General features: G+C 41.2%; 2 pseudogenes across 1 annotated transcript; one reads left to right on the top strand and one right to left on the bottom strand.

The window, feature by feature from the left end:
* The first annotated feature begins 326 nt into the window (after positions 1-326).
* Positions 327-10,010, top strand: LOC147342587 (tripartite motif-containing protein 43-like; annotated as a pseudogene). The gene is made up of 7 exons (XR_015157394.1): positions 327-482; positions 2,513-2,960; positions 4,114-4,209; positions 5,659-5,880; positions 7,234-7,256; positions 7,681-7,778; positions 9,236-10,010. The product of XR_015157394.1 is annotated as a tripartite motif-containing protein 43-like (transcript).
* Positions 10,011-19,895: 9,885 nt separating this feature from the next.
* Positions 19,896-22,355, bottom strand: LOC147342586 (upstream-binding factor 1-like protein 1; annotated as a pseudogene).
* Positions 22,356-25,305: the final 2,950 nt, after the last annotated feature.

Genomic DNA, 25,305 nt, shown 5'->3' with positions numbered 1-25,305 from the left:
CCACGGAGTTTCTACCTTAAAGAGTTCCTTTAAAATTTAAAAATCAAGCAATAAAATCAAACTATTTTTCCATGATAGAATATGTTTAAACAAACCTCACTATATAGTGTTGAAATAATCTTTTCAAATTCTTTGGTTAAAAATAAAAATTATTGAAATTCAGAAACTCACATATCAAAGTATATTTGACATTGGGTCTATTGTACAATCAGTAGCTCTTGATGAGAGGGTGTTTGTGGAGATTGTTTATGAAGATAAGCCAAGATGTTAGACAATCTTGTCTTGTTTCAGAAAATCTCATCATCCACATTAACACCATCAGAAGACTGATGAACAAATGAGTGGGATTCAGAGACTCAATATAAGGAGACTCCAGGAGCCAAAGTCAGTCTTTTCCAAAACTGAGAGGGAGCTCACCTGGATCTGGAGGTGGCCACACTTGGAACCCTTAATCCCTGACCCAACTTCATATTATTGTCCAGGTAATGTCCAAATAAATTGTTATTGTTTCTACAACTCCTTAGGTGAGTACACAGTTCACCACAGAGCAGCTCCTGGGACTCTTCTGAGGGAAAACAAACTAAATTTCCTAATTTTGATTTATCAGTAAGATGAGGGTTTTTAAAATGAAACAACATTCTTTACCAATTTAGTGAAATGATTCTGTTCTGGTTTTATTAGCTTGTCTTGACATGCACTGTGGAATGGTTAAGGGCATTCATTTTACTTCTGTGATTGTATTTCTTTCTTAGTTGTCCTCATGCATTTTAAGGACCATATGGGCTTCAGCAGGCCAGGCTTCTCTCTCTTCTTCAGATTACTTGATTCTATAAGTAGTACTTAATCATCATTTACCCTAAAAGTGGAGTGTGTCTATAAATACAGCAGAGATAATATTTTACATTATAGAAGTAGATGGGCTTCCCAGGTGGCTCAGATGGTAAAAAATATGCTTGCAGTGCAGAAGACCTGGGTTCTAATCCTGGGTTGGAAAAATTCCCTGGAGAAGGAAATGGCAACCCATTCCTGTATTCTTGCCTTAAGAATTCTATGGACAGAAGAGTCTGGTGGGATATAATCCATGGGGTTGCAAAAAGTCAGACACAACTGAGTGACTAACACTTTCACTCTCACAGAAGTAGATGATGCATACAAAGATTTGCAGAAAATATTTTTAAAATTAGGTACCAGTTGGCCCTTCAGAAATACACTTTTTCTGACTGAAATTTTTAGTCATGTATGGATGTGAGAGTTGGACTATATAAGAAAGCTGAGCACAGAAGAACTGATGCTTTTGAACTGTGGTGTTGGAGAAGACTCTTGAGAGTTTCTTGGGCTGTGAGGAGATCCAACCAGTCCATCCTAAAGGAGATCAGTCCTGAATCCTAAAGGAGATCAGTTCATTGGAAGGACTGATGCTGAAGCTGAAGCTCCAATACTTTGGCCACCTGATGCGAAGAGCTGACTCATTGGAAAATACCCTAATGCTAGGAAAGATTGAGGGCAGGAGGAGAAGGGGGAGACAGAGGATAAGGTTGTTGGATGGCATCACCAACTCGATGGACATGGGTTTGGGTAGACTCCAGAAGTTGGTGATGGACAGGGAGGTCTGGCGTACTGCAGTCCATGGGGTCGCAAAGAGTCAGACACGACTGAGCGACTGAACTGAAGGAATGTTTGAGTAGGCAGAAAAATGACACTGCTAAACATTTAGAACTTTGAGACAGTTAGAGGCACTTCTCTACTTAAATAGTATAGACACAAAGACCCAATTTTTCACAAAGTGAAATTTTAAAAGCATAATTGTTTTTGGTAACATTATTACCATAACATGGAAAATTAATCTGATTACAAAATGAAAGGGGTACTTGAAAATAGTTTTCATGATTGGAAGATACAAACATCCTCTCTCTTTTTTAACTTGCTTGTGAGGATAGGGAGAAAATTTCAACTAATTAGTATATTTATATGTCAATTCTGGTTAGAATAGTATCTAATTTGTCAAGATTTGTCTCCTCCCTATCAACACTGAATGCATTCAGAAAGTGATTTGGAAAAAAATGGGGATATGGATTCAGATTGAGATTAAAAAAAATAATAAAATAGCATCTAAGGGGAAATGCCTGATAATTAGATGAAATAATGAAACTACAAGTAGGCAAGTATCTTGCATAAATCAATGACTGACCTAGAACATTGTGATTGATTGTTTAGGGCAACCAGGACCCACCACAAAGAGCTATCACTTAGATCCAACTCCAGAAGCTCATGCTATACAGAGAAAAACAAGACCTCAGCAAAACTGAGCTTCTCTGTTAGGTAGGGGAGAAATGGTCAAGAAGTTGGTAGTTTTGGTTTGATAGCTTTGAAGACTTCCTACAGCTCTTGAGAGCTGTCTTTTTGTCTCAGTTTTCCGTTTGCATCAAAGCATCCTCTCTGTTCCCAATGCAGTTGCACAATTGAGTCACATCCCCCCCAGTCTAATTTTGCTTGCTCCTTTGTGTCTTTGCAGAAGAGGAATAAAGTCCTGATTTTCTTCCTTCAGGAAAATGGACTCAGAAATCTCAGAACCCTTCCAGAAGGAGCTCACCTGCTTCATCTGCCTGAATTTCCTTCTAGACCCAGTCACCATAGGCTGTGGGCACAGCTTCTGTAGGTCCTGTCTTTGTCTTTTCTGGGAACAAGCCGAAGTTCCTGCCAGTTGTCCAGTGTGAAGACAATGATCAGGACACACAAACCTCAAAACCAGTTTTCTTCAGAAGAATCTGGTGTCCATTGTCAGAAAAGCCAATCTCAGGCAATTCCTGAAGTGTGAGGAACACCTGTGTGGGACCCACAAGCAGACAAAGAAGATCTTCTGTGAAGCCGACAAGATCTTGCTGTATTTGGTCTGCTCTCAAGGCCAGACGCACAAGACTTACAGACACTGTTTCATTGAAGAGGCTGCTGAGGAATCCTGGGTGAGTGATAACTCTGAGACACTTTGAAAGTTAGCAGACAGTACACATAAGAGATTAAAATGATGATGCTTAAATCCTCTCTTTACTGAGTGCCACATACAGATCTAGTTAGCAATAATAAAGCTGTGAATAAAATAGAGCAGTATATCTGACTTGGGGAACTTGTATCCAATGGCTAGCTGATGAAGCTAACTGAAATTATTTAGGTGACATTTTATTATGCTAAAGGCACTATGTTGCACTCTCAGTGGCTCAGCCCTGTCCAACTCTTTTGGGATCCCATGGGCTGTAGATCATGGGGGTAAGCTTCTCTGTCCATGGAATTTCCCAGGTAAGAATACTGAAGCTGGTTGCCATTTCCTTCTCCAGGGGATATTCCCACCCAGGGATCGAACCTGGGTCTCCTGCATCTCCTGAACTGGCAGGTGGGATTCTTTACCACTGAGCCACTTGAGAAGTCAGAGAATCAGAGGCACTTTAGGACCTTAATTTTAAGAGAGAATCTTCAGCTCTAATGCCCTCAAGTTCAAAAAGCATTTTCCATTGGATTCAGTTCAGTTCAGTTTTCCGACTCTTTGTGACCCCCATGAACCACAGCATGCCAGGCCTCCCTGTCCATCACCAACTCCCAGAGTTTACCCAAATTCATGTCCATTGAGTCGGTGATGCCATCTAACCATCTTATCCTCTGTCATCCCCTTCTCCTCCTGCCTTCAATCTTTCCCAACATCAGGATCTTTTCAAATGTGTCAGTTCTTCACATCAAGTGGCCAAAATACTGGAGTTACAGCTTCAACATCAGTCCTTTGGATACAGGTTTCCTAATCCTGGACAAAGAAGGAAGATCCAGTACGTTAGAATTAGGAGGTGACAAGCATCACTAGACCAAATTCTGATACAAGGAGTCACATTATCTGAAAATTAATCATACCTAGACAGATGATTACCTAATGGTGTGTGGTTCTGCAGTGTAGAATTTCATACAACAGATCATTAGTGGGGAAGAATAGGGAAACCTGATGACCTGTCATGGTCTTCAGTGTCTCTCTCAAGAACCTGTATCTAATGACACTCAGTACACTGCAAAACTTTGGGCTCTGAAACCTCAATGTATTTGCATTTTCTTATGCTAAACTTCATAATTCTTTTATAGGAAAAGGTAGCCAACCAAATGAGATCATTATGGGAAAAGATCCAAGGAATTGAGAGAAATCTCAAGAAAAATGGCAAAGGGATTGACCATTGGATAGTAAGTAGGAGAATGTATTTTTCCTTTTAACAGGTTGAGGCAGTCATGCTAGAAACTTACCCATTAATAATGTGAGCTGAAATCACCATGTACCATGAAATTAGAGAATGGGTTGAACACCATCAGAAAAAAAATATTCTGTCCCCCATTTCAACCAACAATTCCATGTCTCTTTGGCTCTTTAGAATCCATAACTGTGACAAAGTTAGATCAGTAACTGTAAACAAAAAACCCATTAGAAGCATGTGCCGCAAGTGCTAAGGTGGAGACACACGAAGTGATGTGGAAGGTTCCACATACATGATTCAAGATCTTGGGGAAAATTTCATAAGTTTAAGACCAATTCCAGTTCTGAAATTCAAGTAGATGTTTAAACATCCATGGGTTATTTCAGGCATAGATTTCTGTCAGTCATACATTCCTGAAGTATGTTAGTTGCTCAGTCATATCTGACTCTTTGTGACCCCATGGACTATGGGGCTCCTTTATGGGTAGACCCCGTGTACTACCAGGCTCCTCTGTCCATGGAATTCTTCAGGCAAGAGTACTAGAGTGGCTTGCCATTTCCTTCTCCAATACATTTCAGAAAGTACAAGGCTTTTCATTGGGAACCACAAAGTACTTCAATCTGATTAGAACAAAAGCCGAGATGATACAAATCAAACTTGAACAGCAATTTTAATAGTGTGCCCGCCAAAGTGAAAAGTGACAGCTCATTGGCTAGAGAGTGATATTGATTCAACAATAAGAAAACGTGAGATGTTAAACAAAACCTCATGGGGGAAAGAACAAGGAGAAAGACAGATGAGTGAGAGAGTCCATCGATACTGGGAGGGAATATGCCACAGATGAAGATGAATGACCTTCCAAACAATGTGGGAAGGAGCCTGTGAAGTTACAGGGGAGTGAAAACCCATTGATATAGAAAAGGACACTAGAATTAAATGGCTTATTTGGCTGGATATCCGTTTAAGCCCAGGCAATGAGATTATTAGGAATATATTTCCTAAGAATACCAACACTGAGAGCAAAATGTAACATGGCTGCTAAGAGAAACAGTCAGGCTGTGAAGTCCAGGAGGCATTATATGAAATACAAATTTACTTATTAAAGTTGAAATGAGGATATTGCATATGATATAGGAATCACTCATAAATTTTAATTACTTACATGGGCTCTTTCAGATTTCACAGGAAGTAAAGGAAAGTAATGATTCATGAAAAGATTTTTTCCAGAATTTCAGGAATTCATAAATTAGATGAAGGTGATTTAAGGAAAGGGTGTGTTTGGGTTTTGATCTAGTTAAAAACAATGTAAAATAAATGAAGGAAAGAGGAATGAACATGGTTTTCCAGAAGAGGAAGTTGATGAATTTAGTATGGATATAGCTTCATGGGCAAAAGCATGAATCAGAGCAAACTAATGCTGTTGAAATCCATCTCCCAACAGTTTTATGTATATCAATGTGGAGACATGATTTGGAGAACTTACCAGATGACATGGCCATTTCTTCCAGATTATTATGTAGACAGTATCATAAGTGAAGGCCAAAGCATATGTAAGCAGCTCACAAGAAGACAAGAGGAAATGATTGGAAAGAAGAGAGAGCTCAGAGTAATACACAAGGAGCTCACAAAAATGTGCTCTAAACAAGACATGGAGCTACTCCAGGTGAGAATTGAGGATGAGATTGAAAATATATTACCTGAAGTCCACACCTTTGACTCCTATGACATGGTACACTCATCTCCTGCAACTAAGGTGGGAGTTTCTCCTAGTTGGAAATATTATAGATAAAGTATATAAAGCATAAGTATATTTGCAACTCATGTACATCATTATTGAGCAAGTTTTACAGTATTCTTTTCTAGACATTCCCTGGGGAATATTTCTTTTCTTTTTTCTTTTTTTTTTTTTACTTTACAATATTGTATTGGTTTTGCCATACATCGACATGAATCCGCCACAGGTGTACATGTGTTCCCCATCCTGAAACCCCTCCCACCTCCCTCCCTATACCATCCCTCTGGGTCATCCCAGTGCACCAGCCCCGAGCATCCTGTATCATGCATCAAACCTGGACTGGAGATTCATTTCACATATGATAATATACATGTTTCAATGCCATTCTCCCAAATCATCCCACCCTCACTCTCTCTCACAGAGTCCAAAAAAACCATTCTATACATCTGTGTCTCTTTTGCTGTCTCGCATATAGGGCTATTGTTACCATATTTCTAAATTCCATATATATGCGTTAGTATGCTGTATTGGTATTTTTCTTTCTGGCTTACTTCACTCTGTATAATAGGCTCCAGTTTCATCCACCTCATTAGAACTGATTCAAATATATTCTTTTTAATGGCTGAGTAATACTCCATTGTGTATATGTACCACAGCTTTCTTATCCATTCATCTGCTGATGGACATCTAGGTTGCGTCCATGTCCTGGCTATTATAAACAGTGCTGCGATGAACATTGGGGTACACGTGTCTCTTTCCCTTCTGGTTTCCTCAGTGTGTATACTCCCCAGGGAATATTTCATTCTCAAAATATTTTGTTGTTTGCTTCTATTAAAACCAGAAAGGAACATCTTATATACTCTCATTCAAACTTTTGGTCTTCAAAGGTGCAAAGGGAGAAATTTGGGAAAGTGCATATATATATTCCAACTTCTGTTGAGACATCCCAGTTTTCATTAGCCCTTAGTTTGGAGCATATTACCCTTCAGGGAAAAGTCCTATGATAGATCAATTTTCAGAGAGCTGCATAGTCACCAATCTTGTCCTTTCTCTTTCATCCTGTTGTGTTAACTCATCAAAAAATGCTATTCTGTCCATATGCAATATGTTGTGCCAGAGTTTTGTTGTTGTTTTTTTTTTTAACAAAGAAGAGGAAAACAGATTTCTCAGACTGTTTCTGGTGGTGATGATTAGAACTCTACTGAAGTTTTGCCAACCCAAATCTTGGTTGCCTATGTATAAAGAAGTCTAAATTGTCTTTTTTATTTTTCTTCTTGGCAGGAATTGGAAGACAAAGTGAAATGGTAAGTTTTCAGATGCTGATGAGGGCACCTGAGGGCTGGGAAAGAGATAAAGCAGCATTTAACAAAGTGATGACATAACTTACCTAGATAATGCTAGATTGCTTGAGTGCATGTGTCTGCACCAAGTTTCCAAAAGGCCAGTTATTTCTGATTTAGATTCCGCAATCAGACACATAGAAGTGCAAAGACTAGTGCTTCAGACATTAGGTAAAGAAGCAAGTGATGCTGAGAAATGAGATAGAACCAGGACAAGAAGAATGCCGGGAATATCAATAAATTTCCAAAAAGGGCACAGTTCTACTCCATGGGGGTGGAAAAAGGATTTGGATGAAGAATGTTGAGCTGGAGGATGCTTTACAATAGTAAAGGCTGTGTTTAAGAAGCCCTGGGAAGCAGAAGGATTAACCCCATCTCCCTCTTACAGGAGTGAGTCAGCACAGCTGCATGTGCCTCAGCCTCTGCTCCCAGAACTCCCTGCACCACCTATGTCTGGGCTGATGGGCTGGCTCAACCACTTCCAGGGTGAGTGTCAGGAGTGACAGACACCCCTGCTGTGTCTGTCCTGCAGGATCCTTCTGTGATGGTGTCCATGGAAAATCTTTCTCTATTCATCTTTCACCTTGTGCTGGAGAACAGCAGGCAAATAGGCTGGTACAGACATGTGTGGTCACAGAGTCACAAAAATCCTCTACAGAATACAGGCAGGCTGGTACAGGGACTCATGTGTTTCAGGCCTCATGAATCATCTTTAAATTTCATAAAACAATGTATTAATGAAAAAATTCACATGCTCCCAACATGTGAATTTTGATCCCTAGAAATATCATGACAATGTCAGTTCAGTGAATCCTAGAAAATTGGTTATTAATATAGGATATTCCAATTTTAGAGTTTAAGTGCAGGTAGAGTTTTTAAAACATTTTTTTGGAGTATATCCTTTTCTTTTTCTATCCATGTTATTTTTAAAATATTTACTTATTTATTTTTTACTGCACTGGGTCTTTGTTGGTTTCTCTAGTTGTGGTGAGTGGAGCCCATCTTCTTCGGCCTTCTACTTGCACTGGCTTCTCTTGTTGCAGAGCACAGGCCCTAGGCTGCTGGGCTTCAATAGTTGCAACATGTAGGCTGAGTAGTTGCAGTCCCAGGCTCTAGGGCACAAGCTCAGTAGTTGTGGTGTATGGGCTCAGGAGCTCTGTGGCATGTGGAATCTCCCCAGGTTAGGAAAGTCTGGTAAATTGGCAGATAGTGTTTTATCCACTGTGCTATGAGGAAAGTCTTAAACATATTTTTCATTGAAAGTTTTTTAGTGATTAAATGTATGATGTGTTTTTCCATTGGCATAATCTGACCAAAGGCATAAGCCTGAAAAATCAAATGTAGGAATCACAAGGAAGCAAATGGTTGGTTGATGAGGCCACAATGAGCTTCATGATAAACCTCATCCTGGAGGGTGACTTAGCAGAAAGTGGACGACTAAGCCTCAGGTTTGAACTACAGATCAAAGTCAGAAAATTCTTACAAAGAAACCACTTTGAAGAAGCTGTCCTTAGGCTTCACATCTTCAGTGTTCATTTTCTAACTTAACTGAGATGATAGAATGATCATCAGTTCTCTATTCTATGATGCTTTTTTCCCTGCACAGTGTTGGTGGAGGTAAGATATATACTGTCATGTCTTGGAGGTGATCAGTGAGTAGGTACTCAGGTTTTTAGATGTCATGGAAAATGCCCATCCAGAAGTAACTGTGACCTCCCTCTAATTTATAATCTCTGAACCTGTAGGAAGCTTTTTTCATTTTAATTAGTTGCTTCCTTAGCAGATATGCTGGCAATATTTATATGCAATATTTTCTAATCAGAGTTGACCTTCCAATCTTAAAATATATTTCCAGTGAGACTCTAGATAGATTATCTTCTCTGGTAGAGAATTTTTGATTTTACCATTGATTTTTACTGCTTTATTTTCTCATCTCTACACAGTCAATTTTTCATTCAGCAATGAATGTAAGCAGTCAGCACCTCAGGCTGTTCAATGATGCAAGAAATCTGATGTATGAACATGACAGCCTCCATGTGTCTTTGGATGGTGGAACATCAAAGTGTTTTGCTGCATGGGGAGCCCAGAGCTTCACCTCTGGCAAACAGTACTGGGAGATGCTTGTGGACAGCTCTTGGGACTGGGCTGTAGGCGTCTGTAAGGATTCCTGGATAAGAAAGGACGACAGCATACTGGACGAGTCCAATAGGGACAAATTTCTCCTTGTGTGTGTGAAGCAGGATGATCATTACCAACTCTGGACCACAGCCCCCACCATGCCTCTGTACACAGGGAGACCTCTGGGCAGGGTTGGAGTGTTCCTTGATTGTGACAGTGGGAGTATTAGTTTTGTGGATGTTGCCAAGCGCACCCTCCTTTGGAGGTACGATGATGGCGTGTGCACTTTCCCTGTCAGGCCCTTCATTTGTACTGGCCACAGGTGAGGAGGCTGACTCACAGCCCAGATGGGATGCTCTGGACTCCTTTTCTTAGAGAGCCCTTCTCCAGTGCTGTAAATCCAGAACACTTCATTGACTTTAGGCTCTTTCTACTGTAATGAACCCTCCTTTATTGTTATTCCATGTGAAGATAGTGTCAAAGGCAAACTTCACTTGTTGCCTTCCATCTTTCTGACAATAAATTCTTGTCTTGAAACCATGTGTCAGGAATATATATTGTGATTATTCACTTCTTTTGTGAGCTTACTATATTCACCACAATATGAACATGTACTTCTCACCTCCTGAGCCCCCATATAGGGACCCAGAACTTGCACAACATAGACAGACCTGGTCACCCAGCAGACCCCGGTCAGCCTGCAACCTTCTCCTTCTTATAATCTACAGGGTCCTATACATATATTCACCCTTAGGGTGAAAATCAATTTGCAGGGAAGTTGCCACTGCTCTGAAGACTGGGATAAGCATTTCCTTAAGAGAATTCAGAATTCACACGTCCTTTTTTATTATAATAGTATAAGGGAAAAGAGAATGACAGAAACCATCTCCTAAAGGAAGGACCCTATGGCTTCCCTGTGGCATATCCGAAATGCCACTATCACCAGTACTATAATTTGAGGCCATTATTAAACAAAATAAGGGTTGCTTGAATACACCCAATGGGATTTTTAGGAGAAGCTAACCCAAAAACTAAGTCAACGAGGGTGGGATAAGCAAGACAAAGGGAGGATACCTGTTCTTGGAGGGATGGAGCTGGATGGTATGGTATTTCATCCCACTACCCAGAATGGCCCACAGTTAAATGCACCTAAATTATTTATTTCTGGGATTTTCCATTTAATATTTCTTGAACAAGGTTTTGACACCCAGGTAACTGAAATCAGGGAAAGCAAAACTGCAAATGAGTGAATTTCTTTCCTGTTGTTGTTTAGTCCCTAAGTCGTGTCTGACTCTTTTTGACCCCAAGGACTGCAGTGTGCCAGGCTTCCCTGTCCTTCACTATCAGTTTGTTCAATTCACATCCATTGAGTCAGTGATGTCACCCAACCATCTCATCCACTGTCACCCTCTTTTCCTCTTGACCTCAACCTTTCTCAACATCAGGGTCTTTTTGAATGAGTCGCCTCTTCCCAAAGTACTAGAGCTTCAACTTTAGCATCAGTTCTTCCAATGAATATTTAGGTTTGATATCCTTTAGGATTGACTTGTTTGACCTCCTTGCTGTCCAAGAGAATCTCAAGAGTCTTTTCCAGCACCACAGTTCAAAAGCATCAGTTCTTCGACACTCAGCCTTCTTTATGGTCAAAATTTCACATCTGTACATGACTACTGGAAAAGCCATAGCTTTGATTATGTGGCTCATTGTTAGCAAAGTGATGTCTCTGCTTTTTAATATATGGTATAGGTATGTCATAGCTTTTCTTTGAAAGGGTTAGCATCTTTTAATTTCATGGCTACAGTCACCACCTTAAAAATAGCTGAGAAAAGAAGAGAAGCAAAACGCAATGGAGAAAGGGAAAGATATATCAAACTGTATGCAGATTCCCAGAGAATAGCAATGAGAGCTAAGACTTCTTTAAGTGAACAATGAATCAAAGGAAAGCAACAGAATGGTAAAGACTAGAGATCTCCTCAAGAAAATTAGAGATATTAAGGGAACATTTCATGCCAAGATGGGCACAGTAAAGGATAGAAACCACAAGGACTTAACAGAAGCAGAAAAGATTAAGAAGAACTGGCAAGAATACACAGAACTGTACTGAAAAGTCTTAATAAACCAGATAACCACTGTGGTGTGGTGACTCACCTAGAGCCAGATATTCTGGAGTGTCAAGTCAAGTAGGCCTTAGGAAGCATTACTATGAACAAAGCTAGTGGAGGTGATGGAATTCCAGATGAGTTATTTCAAATCCTAAATGATGATACTGTAAAAGTACTGCATTTAATATGCCAGCAGATTTAGAAAACTCAGCAGTGGCCACAGGACTGAAAGGTCAGTTTTCACTCCAACTCCAAAGCATGGCAAAGAATGTTCAAACTACTATATAATTTCACTCATTTCAAATGCTAGCATGAAAATATTGATGAAAATTTTGGGTATATATATCCTAATATCTGGGAGGGGCATTGTCAGTCAATGGACTATAACATTCATGGTTAAGTTTGAGAGGGTAACAGGCAGGAAGGCTAGGGGACCCCAAACAGAGGAAATAAGCTGCAAGGGTCAGACTTTTTTCATCTCTCTCATAAGTGGCAGGAGGAAACAAACTACAAGTGTCAGATTTTTTTTCCCTGTTGTATGCAAAATTAAAAAGAGGTTTCTTTCAAAATTCTGTGTTGACATGATGACACCTGGTTCCACCTTTTCTCAAACCTTGAGCTAACCAATGCAGAATTCTTATGGAAATTCTTTTCTTAAAGCTATGCATTTGTTTGGAAACCTGCCTTTCTTCAAGACTCATGTCAATCATTTTACGGCCTGGAATGACTCACCTTGTGCTAATGTTATCTCATGTTGCGGGTGAGGGGCCTGGTACCACTCTCTGAGTTTTGAGACATATCCTTTCTTTAATTAGCAGCCTGCTAATAGGTATACAACTTACTGCTAGAGACTAGCAGTGGAGAAGGCAATGGCAACCCACTTCAGTACTCTTGCCTGGAAAATCCCATGGACGGAGGAGCCTGGTAGCTTGCAGTCCATGGGGTCGCAAAGAGTCAGGCACGACTGAGCAACTTCACTTTCACTTTTCACTTTCCTATTAAATCTGTATTTCAGGGTAACCAAATATTTGACTCGGAGAAAGAAATGGCAACCCACTCCAGTGTTCTTGTCTGGAGAATCCCAGGCACGGGGGAGCCTGATGGGCTGCCGTCTATGGGGTTGCACAGAGTCGGACATGACTGAAGCGACTTAGCAGCAGCAGCAGCAGTAGAGACTAGCAGGGGGGCACTCTTTCTGCCCCTTCTGATGTCTATGTCAGAAGCTTTCTCTATTTCTTTTATACTTTAGTAAAACTTTATTACGTAAAAGCTCCAAGTAATCAAGCCTTGTCACTGGCCCTGGATTGAATCCTCTCCTCTGGAGGCCAAGAATCCCAGTGTCTTTCATGGCTCAGCAAAAACCTTTCAAGGTTATGCTAATAGCTGTCATAAATGTTTCAGGTTTGTTTCAGCAGGGTTCAACTAGAGAAGCAGGAGCAGTAGGAAAGAGAGAAAAAGATAAAGAATTCACATTCATAAGGAATTGCCTCTGGTGATGGTTATGGAAACTGCCTAAGCAAGCTGAGGACATTAGGGCACTTAGTCGGGAGGGAAAACACAAACAGGCTGGAACCTAAATTGTTGAGGACAAAGTTGTTGTCCACCGGAGGTTGGCACAATAGAAATTATACAGATCCCTTTGTCTGGAATTTTATTCAGGGAGTTTCTATACACTTCTTTAAAGACTCCTGTTGATTAAATCAGGTGCACCTGCATAATCATCCTACATTGGCATCAATATCAGGGACTTTTCATTCTTAAAACCTCTTCACAGCATCACCTAAATTAGTATTTGATTGAAAAATTGCAAGAGATGTGAATGTACTATAAAGTAACTGATCAACTACCTTAAATCCTTGTATTTTAGCCTTTTGTTATTCAGTTGCTGTCATGTCAGACTCTTTGCAACCCCATAGACTGCAGCATACTAGTCTTCCCTGTCCTTCACCATCTCCTGCAGCTTGCTCAAAGTCATGTCCATTGAGTTGGTTATGCCATCCAACTATCTCATCCTCTGTCACCCTCTTCTCCTCCTGCCTTCAATTTTTCCCAGCATCAGGGTCTTTTCTAATGAGTTGGCTCTTTGCAATAGGTAGTCAAAGTATTGGAGCTTCAGCTTCAGCATCAGTCCTTCCAATGAATATTCAGGGCTGATTTCCTTTAGGATTGCCTGGTTTGATCTCCTTGCAGTCCAAGGGACTCTCAAGAGTCTTCTCCAACACCACAGTTCAGAAGCATCGATTCTTTAGTACTCAGCTTTCTTTATGCTCCAACTCTCACATACATACATGACTACTGTAAAAACCATAAGCTTTGATTATATAGACCTTTGTTAACAAAGTAATGTCTCTGCTTTTTAATATGCTATCTAGGTTTGTCATAGCTTTTCTTCCAAGGAGCAAGCATCTTTTAATTTCATGGCTGCAGTTATTTTGCAGTAATTTTTGCTGCAGTAATTATTTGCTGCAGTAATTTTGCAGTAATTTTTGCTGCAGTAATTATTTGCTGCAGTAATTTTGAAGCTCAAGAAAATAAATTCTGTCAGTTTTTCCATTGTTTCCCCCTTTATTTGCCATTTCAGCCTAGCCAGGTTGAAATAACAGAAATCTATAGCAAGGCAATATGCCATTTAGCATAATTAAGTATAAAAATTATACAACTTTTCCCATTTTAAACTTCGTGCACAGAGCTGCCCATCCAGAAAATGACCTAACTATGCACTCTATTTCTCAATGAATCATTTTAGGAAATATTACTGATTGCAATGCTAATAATACGGTAATATTATTAATAATAATACTGAAGTTTTGGTATCTTAAATCATCATATGTGAGCTTGACTAAAATCTGTGCCTTTTAATCTTTAATTTTCTTCAGTGTATGAATTATTTTGTAATGATTGTTGTCATTTAGATGCATTGGTTTCAAAGTATTCTTAAGTTAGTAAACACACATGAACTATCACAGACTCAATTATTATTTTAAAAATCATTTTGGTATTGTATTGAATTTGATCAGTATTTTTTTTATTAAACTATTCCCTACTTTGTAATATTTTCAAACATTCATCTATTTTGCTATTAAAAATAAAGTTATTAAATATACTTTTCTGTGTATATCACTTTGTTGAGAAATTACATAAGAAAGATTATGAGATGTTCCTGGTAGTTTATTTTTGTGAATATAAGATTTTGATAGGCAACACAGTATAGTGCAGTTACAGAGGGTGCTGGTCCTTCCCTGGCTGGAGTGGTCTCAGACCCCTCTGATCCTGTGTCCTATCCGATGCCTTGAATCAGGAGTGCAGGGAGTGAGCATGGAGAATGGAATTGCAGGACCAGAGGTTTAGCAGGCTTGCACAGTGAGGCATACCCAGAAATTGGGGAGAGTATCAACCAGTCGGGATTCCCTGGTGGCTCAGATGGTAAAGTGTCTGCCTGCATTGTGGGAGATCTGGGTTTGATCCCTGGGTCGGGAAGATCCCCTGGAGAAGGAAATGGCAATCCACTCCAGTACTCTTGCCTAGAAAATCCCATGGATGGAGGAGCCTGGTGGGCTTCAGTCCATGGGGTCGCAAAGAGTCGGACATGACTGAGCGACATCACTTTTTCACATCAGCCAGTTAGCAAAAGAGTCAGAGCCCTGGGTGTGGTGGGCGTGGCAGGGAGGGCAGTGATTCCAATCAGTCTTTCCCAGTATCCCTGCTCCCAACAAATACACACACACACACAGCACACTTATTGCAGCAGAAGCATGGAAACATATGGCCAGTGAATCTACAGGGTCTTGGCTTCTGAGGCCAGAGAAGCTCTTCCCTGGCCTGGACTTTTCAGCATTGTCATACGCTATTTGTTTGCTAAGGGCCCCACTGCCCTAACTTGAGGTCAGACAGAGCACCCAGAGTTTCCCAAAAAGCTTCTAGGAGGCTGGCATGGACTATGACTGGAGCCTTTTGTTGTTCTTCTTAATAATTTTTATTTATTTACTTATTTACTTTTGTCTGTATTGGGCCTTCATTTTTGTGTGGGCTTTTCCCTAGTTGAGGCAAGTAGGGCCTACTCTCTAGTGTTGGTGGGAGGGCATCTCATTGCCCTGCCTGCTTTTGTGGAACGCAGACTTGAGGGTGACTGGCTCAGTAGTTTCGGCTCCTGGGCTCGAGAGCACAGGTTCAACAGTTGTGCACAGGCTTTGTTGTTCCAGGGCATATGGGATCTTCCCAGATCAGGGATCAAATTCATGCTTCCATGGAACTCTTCTCAATGTTATGTGGAAGTCTGAACAGGAAGAGAGTTTGCAGGAGAATGGACACGTGTGTGTGTATGACTGAGTCCCTTCCCTGTTTACCTGAAACATCACAGCATTGTTAACCAGCTATATTTCAATACAAAAGAAAACGTTTGTGTTTTTTTTAATTTTGTTTTTTAAAGTGTCTCCTGGATTGTCAGATGGATTCTTTACCCCTGAGCCACCAGGGAAGCCCTGACTGGAGTTTTGATGTTTGACAGGAGCGTCTGCAGGTTGTATGTAAATTATGATTCAGTTAAAAATGATGTTAAGGTGCATATTATTCTATGATTATTATTTAGATGTTGTTAAATAAAGTTCAGTATGCATTTTTAGATATATAGTTAGAATGTTAATACTTCCTGTTCCGTTTTTTTTTTTTTAATCTGGCATAAAAGTTTGACCTCTTCCCCAGGTAGATTTGAATTTACAAATGAGAAAATTGACATTTGGTTGCTTAACAAGAGTTTATTTCTACAAGCAAGGCAGTGCATTTTGTTTAAAAAAAGAAGTAACATAAGTAAATATGTATCACTGTTTTATTTGTTTGTTATGCTTTAAAAGCAAAATCATTTTGTTTCTTTTAGCTTTATGATGTTTTCCTTGGAAAAATATTTAACTACATTTATGTTCTGTGCTTTGTCATTCAGTCACGTCTGATTCTTTGAGACCTCATGGACCCTGCCAGGCTCCATTGTCCATGGGGATTCTGCAGGCAAGAATATTGAGTTAGGTTGCCATGCCCTCTTCCAAGGGATCCTCCCAACTGAGGGATCAAACCCAGGTCTCCCGCATTGCAGGTGGATTCTTAACCAACTGAGCCACCAGGGAATCCCCAAAATCCTGGAGTAGGTAGCCTATCCCTTCTCCAGGGAATCTTCCCAACCCAGGAATGGAACTGGGGTCTCCTGCATTGCAAGCGGATTCTTTACCATCTGAGCTCCCAGGGAATATGCACCTCTATGATCTAGCTCAAGTTAAAGGTGTCATGCATGTCCAGGGCAGATGAAGGCCAAGTTCAACAGAAAGGTAGGTACTGTCCAGGCACCCAGTACCTGAGGGAAACTGCTCCAATAATTTCAGCTCTAGGCTGGATGGCAATAGGACCTTCTGGCCTCTTGGAGCAAACTGTGGAGATTCCCACTTCACTGAAGCCCCCTGGCCAGCACAGAGTTACAAGTAGGAGGCGTCAGTAGACCTAGCTCATTCAGCTACAGAGCCTCAGACACCTACTTACAGGGGCTGGTGGTGGAAAGACCTCCCGTCTCCAAAACTGGATCTCAAGAGCGTTTGAGGAAAAGACGTCTACTCCATCATCTCTGGAAAAAAAACATGAATAGCCAAGGTGCAAGGACCAGAAGGGAATACAGGGCTTTAAAACTGTAGTTCTCCAGGAGCTCACAAAGTGTTTTGGGTACAGAAGCACCTGGCTATACCAAGGAATCCTGGTGGCTCTATATGGGGTTGGACACTGGAGGAAGTTTATCCAAGTGTCCACACAAAGGTAACCTGCCCACAGCATTTGAGGGGCCACTAGAGGCTCAGCCTTGTGCTCAAGTGTGGGCTGCCCATGGGACCTTACTTCTAAGAGGACAGGGACCCTACAGACCTTTCCGGGGCAGTCCCCGGTCCCTATCCCCTTCCTTGCCTCTGCAGGAGCTCAAACTTGGACAGCTCCACATAGTGTTCTCCAGAGATGACGCTTTTCGTGAGGACCCAAGAGGGCGCCCGTACTTGGAGAATCGGTAGGGAAAGCACGGAGCTCGTCTCTGTTCAGCCAGAAGTCAGCCCTGGAGGCTCTGTGGGGAGGAGTGACAGGTGGGCCTAGCGCTGTCCTTCTCTCCTTTCATTACAGGGTCTGCACCTCTCACCGCCAGTGTCTGTACCCCCAGGGATCCCATGGGCTCTGCTCCTAGACAAAGCTGGCAAGAATTTCGGAAAAAACTCCAGCACCAAAGAGTTCAAGAACTCCTGCCCTTCATTGAAAGAGAGGCTGCAGACAAGGAAAGGGGAGACTGAGAATCCTGAGATTCTCAGGGGTGAGTCCCTGACCCCTTCTTTCCTCCTGCTGCTGCCCCACACCTGTCCTTCCACAGTGAAGGGATCAGAAGTGCAGGCTGGGCAGGTTCTGAAAAGAAAGGTCTAATGACGTTGAGCAGCTGGGTCCCACAGCCAAAGAGGCAAAAGTATCTCTGGGGCTGAGCTGCTAGATCCTTGGCTTCAATTCCATTTCTAGAATAAATGGGAGACGCTGTCTGGCAGTCAGTGAGCAGTGCCTCCTGATTTTCTCCAGGAGTCTTTTCAACCAAAGATACGCTTAGATTTTCCTAGAGGAAAGAAATACACTTAATATTTTGTTAAGAAATCCACTTAACAGTTAACATGAACTGTGAGCAAGTTATTTTAGCTCAAAACATAATTTAAATTAGATCCTATATGATTGGACTTTGGAATACCCAGTTCATGTACAGATGAATCAACAGATAAACATAGATTTTTATCATTTTAACCAACGTCATCTCTTCTACTAAAAAATTCGGAAGTTTAGCCTATATTCATGTAGCATTTGTATTTTCCTGTTTCTTTCTTTAAAGCCTTTTTCTTTTATATTGGAGTATAGCTGATTAACAACTTTGCGGTATGTCTTCCCTGGTAGTGTAGTGGTTAAGAATTTGCCAGCCAGTGCAGGGGAGGTGGTTTTGATTCCTGGTCTCTAATGATTCCACATGCCTCAGAGCAACTAAGCCCATGCGCTGCAATAAGTGAGCCAATGCTCGAGAGCCTGTGCCCCTGCAACCCATGCTGCCAACAAGAGAAGCCACCCCAGTGAGAAGTCCATGCACTTAGTCCCAGCTCACCCTGACTAGAGAAGTCCTCTGCACTGCAGTGAAGACCAAGTGCAGTGAAAAATAAGTGAATTAATCTAAAAAAAAAAAAAAAGAAGAACAAATATTGTGGTAATTTAGGTAAACAGCAGAGAATCAGCCATACATATACATGTGTCCATTTCCCGCCATACTTCCTTCCCATCCAGGCTGTTACATAACAGTGAGCAGACTTAATGTGCTGTACAGAAGTTCCCCACTGGTATATGTACACAGAGCAAAATATTTCACTAAGACATCAAGGAGTAAGATAAACTGTCAAAACTCAACACTTTTCATATATAAGAACACAACTACCTGTGCAATACTAATTGTCCATGAGAATCAAAGCTGAAAATAGCCAGGAATGTTTAGAAAAGTTTAATGAGATGGCACTATCTTTCAATACATTTTCATATATATCAATAAACCAAAATAATAAAAGCAGTGTCATACTGGTACATGAATTCCAAAACAGTTCAGTAACTTGTGACCTAAAATATTTATACACAACACATATAATCTCATAGTATAATACAAGTAAATTGAGTGTATGGTAAAAACATGATTCCCTTACAAAGCATGAGGAAGGGGTTCGGGCAGAAACCAGAAGAAATTTAGATGTAGCCAAGAAAATTAGTACCATCGAGTCAAAGGAGGCTGGTCTAAGGAAAAGCTAATTCAAATGGAGGGGATACAAACTTTTAATTTCTAGTTCTTGAAATTATTAAGAAAATGTCACTGATAACTAACAGGATGAATATTCATATAAAAATGTTGCTGCCCACATGCCCAGCCCCTCTTCCAAGGTTAGGAAGGCCCAGCTCCTCACTTCAGAGAGAAGGGACAGAGACATCAAGAGTCTCACAATGTTCTTAAAGGCAACTCGTCTATTTCCAGTCAATCAGATCTTCCCTCCCCAGCTCACTGCCTGAGTCCTGAGGGACAAGGTCACAGAGAAGGTGGGTCACAGACCCCTGGAGCCCCTCACACATCTGGCAGGCAGAGGGTGAGGAGAGCAAACCTTTTCAGTTCAGGGAGCTCAGTATAGTTCAGGGATCCTGCAGCCCAGTCAGCTCAGGGTTTATTCCACGAGGCGTCATTGCATTGACTTTCTCTCAAGGTGAACTTGGGGTAGATGTAAAGGCCAGAAATTACAGCACAAGACGCCTTCTTTCCAACAGGTCCTACCTTGTATGAAGAAAGAAGGAAAGTAATGAAAAGGTGCAGGCAGAAGAGCCCTTCAGTTTGCTGCAGGTGCCATGGACATTTGCTGAAAGTTCTCTGTCCCTTCAGGCTGTGAACTAAACTCAGTTGGAATCCAAGTCAGAGGAGTCCCCTGAGGACAATGAGCTGGACCCGTGGTCCTCTGGCTCAGAATCTCCATCTTCATCCTCACTGCTAGGGGCTGAGGAGTGGCTGCCTTCCTCCTCTTCCTCATTTTCCTCTGATCTCCCTGAGGCAGAATGTTCTCCAGTCGTGTCTGATGATGCTAACTCTGCAGCCTGAAGCCCCGGGTCCTCTCTAAGTCTTCCTTGCAGATTCCCTGATGATGGGGACTGCAGACCCATCCTTCTAATCTTGGGGTTCGGGCCCCCTGTCACGCTCATGTTCTTACGCTTAGCACAGGTCGCCTCTCTGTAAGCAGCATATTCTTCAGGAGGCAGAGTCCTGAGCCAGAGATCAAGGTCCACCTTGTACTGTGTCTGCAATCCCTCTGCCTGCTTCTTATAAAGCTCCTTCTGGTCCTGGGGGACCCACTGCCAGCGTCTACTGTTCTCCACCATGCGCTGCCTCGGGGGCACCACTTTCAGCTCCCTGCTTAACCAGAGATCCTGGTGGAACTTGTGATAGCCATTCACTGGGGGCTTCTTGGGCTCTCCGTGGAATTTCCACTTCATGGGTAAATTGTCTTCCGAAGGAGGCTTCACTTTTTGCACATTTTCCTGAAACATCTCTGGCACTTTGTTCTGGCTTCCTTAGGGGACATCAGATTTCTTGGGGTTTGGGATTTGATCAGGCTGCTATTCTCTAAATAGAGCCATTTTCTCCCTAAAATCCTTTTTCTCTTTCTCAAGATCCTGACCATGTTTCACCTTCAACTGCTCTGGCACCTCCTGTGTTCCTCAGACAGAACCCTGGTCGGCTCACGGTTGTTCACCTTGGGGTGTTTTGGATGTACTGGGGTCACATCACTTTGGAAAACTGGAGGTAGGCTGTCAGGGACTTCTTGAAGAAATAAGGGTTTTTGCTTTTTATGCTTTCGTAAGTATTGTTAACACTTTCCTTAGCTTCCAAGACTAATTCTTTGAAAGTTCAAAATTTTCTCAGTTCAGTTCAGTTTCTCAGTTGTGTCTGACCCTGCAACCCCATGAACCACAGCACACCAGGCCTCCCTGTCCGTCACTAACTCCCAGAGTCCACCCAAACCCATGTCCATTGAGTCGATGGTGCCATCCAACCATCTCATCCTCCATCGTCCCCTTCTCCTCCTGCCCTCAATCTTTCCCAGCATCAGGGTCTTTTCAAATGAGTCAGCTCTTCACATGATGTGGTCAAAATATTGGAGTTTCAGCTTCAACATCAGTCCTTCCAATGAACAGCCAGGACTGATCTCCTATAGGATGGACTGGTTGGATATCCTTGTAGTCAAAGGGACTCTAAAGAGTCTTGTCCAACACCACAGTTCAAAAGCATCAATTCTTCAGCATTCAGCTTTCTTTATAGTCCAACTCTCACAGCTATACATGACTACTGGAAAAACCATAGCCTTGACTAAACGGAACTTTGTTGACAAAGTAATGTCTCTGCTTTTTAATATGCTATTTAGGTTGACATAACTTTCCTTCCAAGGAGTAAGTGTCTTTTAATTTCATAGCTGCAATCACCATCTGCAGTGATTTTGGAGCCCAGAAAAATAAAGTTAGCCACTGTTTCCCCATCTATTTGCCATGAAGTGATGGGACCAGATGCCGTGATCTTCGTTTTTTGAATGTTGAGCTTTAAGCCAACTTTTTCACTCTTCTCTTTCACTTTCATTAAGAGGTTATTTAGTTCTTCTTCACTTTCTGCAATAAGGGTGGTGTCATCTACATATCTGAGGTTACTGATATTTCTCCCAGCAATCCTGATTCCAGCTTGTGCTTCCTCCATCCAGCCCAGTGTTTCTCATGATGTACTCTGCATATAATTTAAATAAGCAGGGTGACAATATACATCCTTGACGTACTCCTTTTCTCTAACCATTTGAGTTTGCACATTTCCCCAGAAAAATCTTTAAAAGCTACTTTTTTTCCAGTTCATCAATGACTAGGTCTTTTTAAACATGTGTCTATCATTGAATGGAATGTTTTTCTCAATACATTCCAGTAACTGCACAATATCTTCTCTGGACTAGTCATCTCGGCTTTTGGGCAAAACTATTTCTAGGTTTTTGGGACACTTATATGGTCACAGCAGTTCAGACTGCTCAGTAGAATTTCCAGTGTCTACACTCTCAAGATAAAGAAGATGAGTAATTTCTGAAATCCAGCAGTGTGTGTGATTCTCTGTTTCTGTGGAGAAAGGAAAGCAAAGTTACTGTCCTATGTGACATATGAGAGAAACATAGCCTGCTTGGAATATGACACTTCTATCATTTCATTTACCCTTAAACATGTAAATGAAAACTGGCCCAACCTCTGAGTTGAGATTCATGTTGAGCATTATGAAGTTTCTTGTCACAATTAAGGTAATATGCAACATCCTCCAAGCTAGACTTCAACGAAAAACTTCCAGATTTACAAACTGGATTTAGAAAAGACAGAGGAACCAGAGGTCAAATTTCCAACATCTTTGGATCAAAGAAAAAACAAGAGAATTCCAGAAATATATCTACTTCAACCTCATTGATTACACTAAAGCCTTTGATATAAGGATCACAACAAACTATAGAAAATTCTTAAACTGATGGGACTACCAAACCATCTTACCTGCCTCCTGAGAAATCTGTATGCCGGTCAAGAAGCAACAGTTAGAACCAGACATGGAAAAATGGACTGGTTCCAAATCAGGAAAGGAATATGTCAAGGCTGTACATTGTCACCCTGCTTATTTAATGTATATGCAGAATACCTTATGGGAAATGCTGGGCTGGATGAAGCACAAGCTGGAATCAAGATTTCCAGGAAAAATATTAATAACCTCAGATGTGCAGATGACACCACCTGTGTGGCAAGAAAGTGAAGAGGAACAAAAGAGCCTCTTGATGAAGGTGAAAGATAAGAGTGAAAAAGTTAGCTTAGAATTGAACATTCAAAAAAATAAGGCCTTGGCATCCAGTCCCATCACTTCATTGCAAATAGATGGGGAAACAATGGAAACAGTGAGAGACTTTATTTTCTTGGGCTCCAAAATCACTGCAATTGGTGACTGTAGCCATGAAAGTAAAAGACACTTGCTCCTTGGAAGAAAAGCTATGACCAACCTAGACAGCATATTAATAAGCAGAGACATTACTTTGTCGATAAAGGTCTGTATATTCAAAGCAATGGTTTTTCCATGGATGTGAGAGTTCGACCATAAAGAAAGCTGAGTGCCAAAGAATTAATGCATTTGTACTATGGTTCTGGGGAAGAATCTTGAGAGTCTCTTGGACAGCAAGGAGGTCAAACCAGGTAATCCTAAAGGAAATCAGCCCTGAATATTCATTGGAAGGACTGATGCTGAAGGGGAAACTCCAGTACTTTGGCCACCTGATTCAAAGAGTCAATTCATTAGAAAAGACACTGAAGCTGGGAAAGATTGAAGACAGGAGGAGAAGGGGGTGACAGAGGATGAAATGGTTGGATGGCATCACCATCTCAACAGACATGAATTTGAGCATTCTCCAGGAGATGGTGATGGACAGGGACTGAAGAGCAGCAACAAAGTCCGCATCCCAATTTGCCTTCCAATCAGTCTCACCACAGCATGTTTTTCATAGAAATGAGCAAAAGCCTGGGGACTCACTCAAGGGACAAAGGATAAGAGAAAATAAAGATAAGTTAAAAAATTAAAATACCTGATAAGCAAAAGGGCTTTCAAATAGAAATGAGATTCCACAGCACATGAACAAGAATGGTCAAAATCCCAAAGAAGGACATCACCAAATACTGAGAGGATGGAGAATCAGGGACTTGGATTCATTGCTGATGGCAATGCAAAGCAGTACAAGTCTTCTGAAAGACAACAAGGCAGTTTGTTACAAGACTAAGTATCCCCCTACCATGTAAGTCAGTAATCAACCTCCTTTGTATTTTTCCAAATTAGTTGAAAATCTATATCCATTTTTTAAAACCCCTGCATTGGGATGTTTATAGCAACTTTGCTCATAATCACAAAACTTGAAAGCAGAGCTTCCTTATCCATTCACCAACTTCTCTTGGACACTTTGGTGCTAGAAAGAAATGAGCGGTCAAGCCAGCAGGAGACATAGAAAATCCTTTAATACATATCTCTAAGTGAACAAAAATAAGCTGGAAAGGATACATACTTCATGAGTCCAACTATAAGACATTCCAGAAAGAGAAATATATGAAGAAAATGAAATAATCCTTGATTCCCAGAGGTTAAGGGTGATGAGACTGATTAATACATTATCACAAAAGATTTTGGGGCAGTGTAATAATTCTGTATATTATAAAGGTGAATACAATGTCACTATACATAAGTGAAAACTAACAGAATTTACAACCAAGCGTGAACACTAATGTGAAACCATAGTCGTTGGGTGATAAGGAAGTGTCAGTGGAGGTTCCTCAATCATAATAAACACACCACGCTGATACATGTTGTGATAACAGGCAAAACTGTGTGCTCATTCTGGGGAGGCAAGGTGTATATGGGAACTCTGCTTTCTGCTCAGTTTTACTATGAATGTAATCTTCTCTAAAATAATAATAACACTCCATATGATTTCAGAGCATAGCTCCCTTCGAAGAAGAGTCCAAATGGCCGTGGACTGAATGTGCAATTGAGATAATAACTGATATAATTAATCTAGGAAACACATCAAAGAAGAACATTAGGACGATGAGGAGAATAATGGGTATGTAAGGATCAAAAAGACTTTAGGTGCTCAATATTTCATCTCCGGTAAGTTCAATAGACATTATTTATATTAAGGCATATTAAAAACAATTGTATACAATATACAAGGACTCCGTTTTGATACAGATATAAAGATGACAAAAACATGTGTCTCATTGGAAGCTCATGCTGCTGCTGCTGCTAAGTCACTTCAGTCATGTCCGATTCTGTGTAACCCCATAGACAGCAGCCCATCAGGCTCCCCCATCCCTGGGATTCTCCAGGCAAGAACACTGGAGTGGGTTGCCATTGCCTTCTCCAATGCATGAAAGTGAAAACTGAAAGTGAAGTCACTCAGTCGTGTCCAACTCAGCGACCCCATGGGCTGCAGCCTACCAGGCTCCTCTGTCCATGGGATTTTCCAGGCAAGAGTACTGGAGTAGGGTGCCATTGCCTTCTCCGATTGGAAGCTCATAGAAATGAACAAATAAGAAAACTGACCTTATGAAGGAGGTGCAGATACATCAGGCGCTGGCAGGGGAAGCCCTTCTCTGTATGTGTCTCCTGCACTCACACAAGAAGTCTTACCACCTCTGAT

The sequence above is a fragment of the Bos grunniens genome, chromosome 29, assembly GCF_055505025.1.
Source record: "Bos grunniens cultivar Pamir isolate PY7600 chromosome 29, Bosgru_T2T1.0, whole genome shotgun sequence".
NCBI classification, from domain to species: Eukaryota; Metazoa; Chordata; class Mammalia; order Artiodactyla; family Bovidae; genus Bos; species Bos grunniens.
The sequence above is the reverse complement of the archived record's forward strand: the minus strand, read 5'-3'. Positions and strand labels throughout refer to the sequence as shown.